We start from the raw sequence: 6,034 nt of genomic DNA on the forward strand, positions 1-6,034 counted from the left end.
TAGAGGAGGCGTGTCACTTGGGAATGATTAGGAGGTGTGGCCTTGGTGGGGGAGGCGTGTCACTTGGGAAGGTTAGGAGGTGTTGGAGGAGGTGTGTCACTCTGAGGTTTCAAAAGTCCACAGCAAGCCCGGCGTGTGTGTCTCTGCCTGCTGCCTGCAGATCAAGATGTAAAGCCCTCAGCCACTGCTCAGCGCCTGCCTGCCCGTCTGCTCTCTGCCATGACGACCATGGAGTAAATGCTCTCTTGTAAGAGCTGCCTTGGCCATGGCGTCTCCTCACAGCAAGAGGACAGTAACTGAGGCAGCGTGGACTGAGCTTCCAGAGAAGACGCTCCACGGGCGGAGCAGACGCATCCGCTCTTTCCCACGTTTATCCTGGATTAGCATGGCGTCTATTACCTTACTAGCACTTTTGCTCGTGGCTACAGTGTTGTTACTCCTGCCAGGGCTCCCGGGCCATCCTGAGGCTTTCAGATCTGCTCAGCCTGCCACCGCGGAGCCCGTCCCTTGAAATGATGCTCTCAGAGCACGGGTATGCGCCTGGCTCTGCTCTCAGGAAGGAGAATCTGCCTGAGGCGGATCCTTGACAGATTCCCAGCGAAGTCACGGAGACTAAACTGCAGACTGCTCTGGCGAAAATCAACAAGGGAGCGACTGGGCTGATGGGTTGGGAGTGAGGAGTCATGCTGGGTCCACATTTCACCCTGGGGCCTTCCCAAAGGACAGTGGCTTAGCCTTCCTTAGGACAGGTTCCTGGTCCACCCTATGATGAATTCCTTCATAGTCATCTACAGCAGGAACATGCGGAAAGTGCAGCCTGAATCCAGCCCTGCAGGCAATGCACACGGCTACAGTCAGTGGGAGACAGGGAAACCACTCCACAAAGTAGAAGATACTCACTCCAACAATTCAATCCTGAATGGCTACATTGGACAAACACATGGGCATTGTATCTGTCATGTTGGCAAAGATGAAGGGACAATCTAGCCGTCATACTATATTGGGTCAATTAATGCTGGGAATATTATACAGCACCGAAAAGCAATAAACCATGTAGGTCAATGGTGTGTGTGATGGTTTGTATATGCTTGGCCCAAGGAGTGGCACTACTAGGAGGTATGGCCTTGTTGGAGTAGGTGTGTCACTGTAGGTGTGGGCTTTAAGACCCTCATCCTAGCTGCCTGGAAGCCAGTCTTCTCCTAGCAGCCTTCAGATGAAGATGTAGAACTCTCAAGTCCTCCTGCACCATGCCTGTCTGGATGCTGCCATGTTTCTGCCTTGATGATAATGGGCTGAACCTCTGAACCTGTAAGCCAGCCCCAGTCAAATGTTGTCCTTACAAGAGTTGCCTTGGTCATGGTGTCTGTTCACAGCAGTAAAACCCTAACTGAGACAGTGTGTGCTTAGATCGGCCAGAGCACCTGTTGCTATGGTCCTGACTGCGGGGCACACCCCCATGGTTTCTGATTCTGAGTTGGAGAGTGAGGATGTGTATTTGTACGAGCTGCTAGCCGAGTTAGGATCCTGCACGTGTGTGGGTGTGTGGGTATCCTGCATGCAGAGGCCAGAGGCCCCTGTTGGGTATCATCCGCAGGTGTTCTCCACCTCACAGTATATCGGGTCAATTAATGCTGGGAATATTACACAGCACCGAGTCTCACGGAACATTCACCAGTTGCCTAGACTGGACGGCCAGAGAGCGCTAGGGATCTGCCTGTGCTGCGTGCCCTTCCTCAGGGCTGGGATCTAGATGTACACTGCTGTGCCCAGCTTCTACATGGGTGCAGGGGACCAGAGCTCAGACCCTCGTACTTATCCTGATGGAGCCCCTTCCCCAGGCCCTGATGGCTGGTTTTGAAGTTGCTGAGTCAGCAATTATTTCCTGGGCAGCAACAGAAAGTGAACAGCAGGATTATGACCCCATTTTGCAGATGGGGCAGTGAAGGCAGAAGAGGCCAAGCTGCTGGTAACTGGGAGAAAGGTACTCTGGCAGGAAGTACAGAGACTCTGGGTCCCACCTTTTAATCACCAGATTGTTCTGTGTGTGTGTTGCTGGAGCTATGTCCGGGGTTCCCCGTGCTAAATCAAAGAGCCAGGACTGAGGTCCAGCTTTGATGAGTCAAGACCGGGTGGGATCTGCCATGTGGTGGGGTGTCCCTTGACGAGGAGCCTAAAGAGTCCTTAAGACAATGTGCTGTCTTTATGTTTCTCCCTCGCAGAGTTGAGCAGCATGACCCCTGCCGGCTACTCATACGCAGTGGTTGCCTTAGTCAGGGCTGTGACCAGACACCTGAGAAGAATTACCTTAAGGAGAGAAAGGCGTACTTTGGCTCACAGTTTGAAGATGTGGTCCAGGAGCTACAAGTGGCTGGCCACAGGAAGGAGAGAGATGAGTGCTCGTCTGTCTGTCTGTCTGTCTGTCTGCCTATCTGTCTGTCTCTCTCTGTGTCTATCTGTCTCTGTCTCTATGTCTGTCTCTGTCTCTCTGTCTGTCTCTGTTTCTCTGTCTGTCTGTCTGTCTGTGTCTCTGTCTGTCTGTCTGTCTCTATGTCTCTCTCTTTCTGTTTGTCTGGGACCCCAGCCCTCAGATAGTACCGCCTACCTTCAGAGCAGACCCTTCCACTTAATTAGCCCCGTCTACACACACCCTCCCAGGCATGCTCAGTTTGTCTCTTAGGTGATTTTTAGATCTCATCACGATGAAAATCAACACTAACCCTCAGGAGCCCAGACGCCCCCCAGCAGATCATTTCTGTGCTATCACTTCCAGCCCTGGGCTCCTTCCTTCCCCCATGGGCTCATGGCTATCACATAATGAAAAATGCATTCGTCATATGAGAGGGGTGCTCAAGTTCACCCCATCCCGAGAATGTTCTAAATGGCAGTGTCCAGCAGAACTTGTAGCAATGGTGGTGTGGCTAGAACTGGGTACCACACACACTGGACAAGCTCCGACCCTGAGCTGCGGCCTTGGCCCTTAAGACACTGAACCTGTGTTGGCTGCCCAGCAACAAGGCCCTGAGCAAGTGGGGCCTGTGCAGGAGGAACGACTAGAATTCAGAGCAGGGAGCACAGGTGGCCTGTGCCCTCCATGTGGGCCAACACAGCTGCAGGATTGCGGGCCAAGCGACACTCTTTTTCACAGAAAGAAAGAACTGTGGACTAGGTGCCAGCTTCCTTTTATTCCTAAGAGCAGCAGAGGCTGGGGTGGGTGGTGTCCTGTGAATTTAGGTCAGCTTCAGCCTCTTAATTAGGGACAGGGTGAGCACTGGTGTGAGGAGTGAAGTCTGTGGCCCAGAACTCAGAATGTTGAGGCAGGAGGACGGACAGCTCCAGACTAACCTGCACTGATAGTGGGACCCTGACTAAAAGGCCAGAAGCAAGGGCTTATCGGACAGCTCAGCGGGTAAAAGTGCTTACCATTCACTCAGCCTGATGACCTGAGGGACCCACATGATAGAAAAATGACCCCTGCAAGCTGCCCTCTGACCTCCAAGTGTGCCCTGTGGGCAGACTGCCCTCCCCGTAAATAAAGAATACAAAATCAGAAGAGAATAAAGCATAAACAAACAAAGACAAGAAACAAGAGAGCGGTGTGGGCGGAGGAGCGTGTGTGGGAACAGCGGTGTGGGGACAACAGCTAGGAAGGTGTCTTGCTCAGCTTTCCAGCTTCCAGATGCACCATGGCCTACAAGCCAACGGCTCTGGAACCATCAGTGAACTGGACCAAGACAAGACCCTGGGGAAGGGAGGCAGGTCCAGCTTTAACCCTGACAGGCGGTTAGGGTAAGGGTCTTCTTGTCAACTCACAGCAACTATACAGTGCTCGCTCGGCACAGAAACTACTAAGACCGGAGGTCCCTGAGCACCTGAGCTCACACCCCACGGGTGGTGATGCAGACAGCAGGAGTACACAAAACAGTCTGATGTACTGTGTATGAGGAAGACGAGCCCATGATGTTGCAGGGCAGGCTAGGGAGGCTGAGGCAGAAACCATGGGAAGGAAGCAGTCATGGGAACAGTGGGTGGCTGCCACAGGCAGAGGGGACAAGAAGTGTGAAGGGCTTAAGGAGAATGCAAAGTCCCCAAGGAAGCTGGTCTACCTGGTGGGAAGCAGAGAGGGAGGAAGAGAGGGAGGAAGCATGGTGAGGAGAGAGGTGGAGTAGAAGCCAGATCTAGCAGGCCCACGACGTTGTGCATATTATACAGGGATAATTAATTGACTGGTTTGTGGGCAAGCGCTCTACCAAGTTACGCCCCCTAGCCTATTATGTGGGTTTATCCTGACAAATGGCAGCTCAGGGCCAGATGTGGTGGTTTACACCCAGAATCCTAGCACTCAAGAGACTGAGGCAGGAGGATTAAGAATTCAAAGCCAGCCCAGGATACACAGTGAAAACTAACTCTAAGAATCAAACAAAAGCAAGTGTCGGCTCAGAACGCCAGACCAGGGTGACGATCTGGAGATGACCTTGAAGATCAGTGGCCGCCATCTTTATCCCAAGGATCCTGACTCACCAAGGGGCCCCTCTGTGAGGGTCCCTGACAGACCCTGTCATACTAGGAGACAGGAGGGAATTCGGGAATCGGTCACAGCAGAGGGATGATTAAGAAGAGGAAGAAAATGAAGACGCTCCCCAAGTCCCCAGGCAAGGTGGCTCACTCAGGCCATCCAATGGGGCCAAATACCAGAGGCCGCCAATATCATAATTGCAGTGTCCACCAGCCCACTCTCTCAGTGGCTGGCACGGAGGCCTGTGTAGGAGCATCTGTGCTGAGGGCCATTAGGGGTCCCTGACAGATGTGTCTCCCCCCACCCCCACCCCACCCCAGCTGCAGAGGAACACCCGTGGCTTTCTTCCTCCCAGACAAGGATTGATGAGGACTCTCCAGAGCTCTCAGACAGGCAAGGAGAGGCTGCGGACCTTTTCCCAGCCTGCAATTTATCTTGGGAGGGCCATTCACATCACTTGTTACCGGCTGGATTACGCTCTGACCCGGCACATTAATCTCTCAGAATAAAATAATAATCATCAAGGAAGGAGATGGAAGCTTGCCAGAGAGGCATTAATAACTGTCACCCACACATCAGAGGCGTGGGGAAGGGGTGTCGGCACCCACCCCCGCCCCCTGGTCCCACAGAGTGCAGTCTGAAGGAGAGAGAAGACAGACCCTCCAGCCTGGATTGGTGAGTACAGCAGGGATTTGTGTCCACAAACCTGACCCTTAGCTAGCTCAGAAGACTCACTAAACACCTCGAAGAAGCTAGATTTACCACGTTTGCATTTCTGCACACAGAAAGTCCTTTGGCACTACTCATGCCAGGTGGTAGGCACCCTAAAGTCCCTCGGAGGACAAAGGGCTAAGTGAACGGTGGTCTGTCCACATTGTGGGATGGGGACCAGTCATGGAAAAAAATGGTGAGCCACGCTCCAGTGCGATGGTGGTGTGTTTTCTTGCACTCGCATGTGTGTGCACCAGACGGGGGACATGCACATGTGTGCAAGGTACTCTGCCAGAAAATGCAGAGAAGGACCTCAGGAGTTATCCCTTAGAGCTCTCCCCTTTACTGCCTGTGGCAGAGTCTCTCACTGAACAGAAATCTCACTGGGGATCTGCCTGTCTGTGCCCTGCAATGCTGGGGTTACGGGCACCTACAGCCATGCCTGGCTATCCTCAGCCATGCCTGGCTAGCCTGTGGTCCAGGGGGTTAAAGTCAGGACTCCCTGCCTGCACAGCAAGTCTCCTAACAGCACTAGGGCATCTCCTAATCTCTGGTTTGTTTGTTTTTCCTTCTGAGTAAGGTCTTACTTCGTTCCCAGGCTTCCTGAGCTTCCAATCCTCCTGCCTCTGTCTCCTGAGCACCGGGATTACAGATGTGTGCAGCTGTGCCGGCCCATGCACAATGCTGACGAAGCTGAAGACATACGGTTGGTTAAAAGCTATGATGTGATTCTGTGATAGGAACTGTACACAGTAGGCAAATCCACTCCATACACGGAAGGGAGATTAGTGGATGCTTGGGGCTGGTGGG

This window comes from Grammomys surdaster, unplaced genomic scaffold (genome assembly GCF_004785775.1).
Source record: "Grammomys surdaster isolate TR1022 unplaced genomic scaffold, NIH_TR_1.0 125976, whole genome shotgun sequence".
NCBI classification, from domain to species: Eukaryota; Metazoa; Chordata; class Mammalia; order Rodentia; family Muridae; genus Grammomys; species Grammomys surdaster.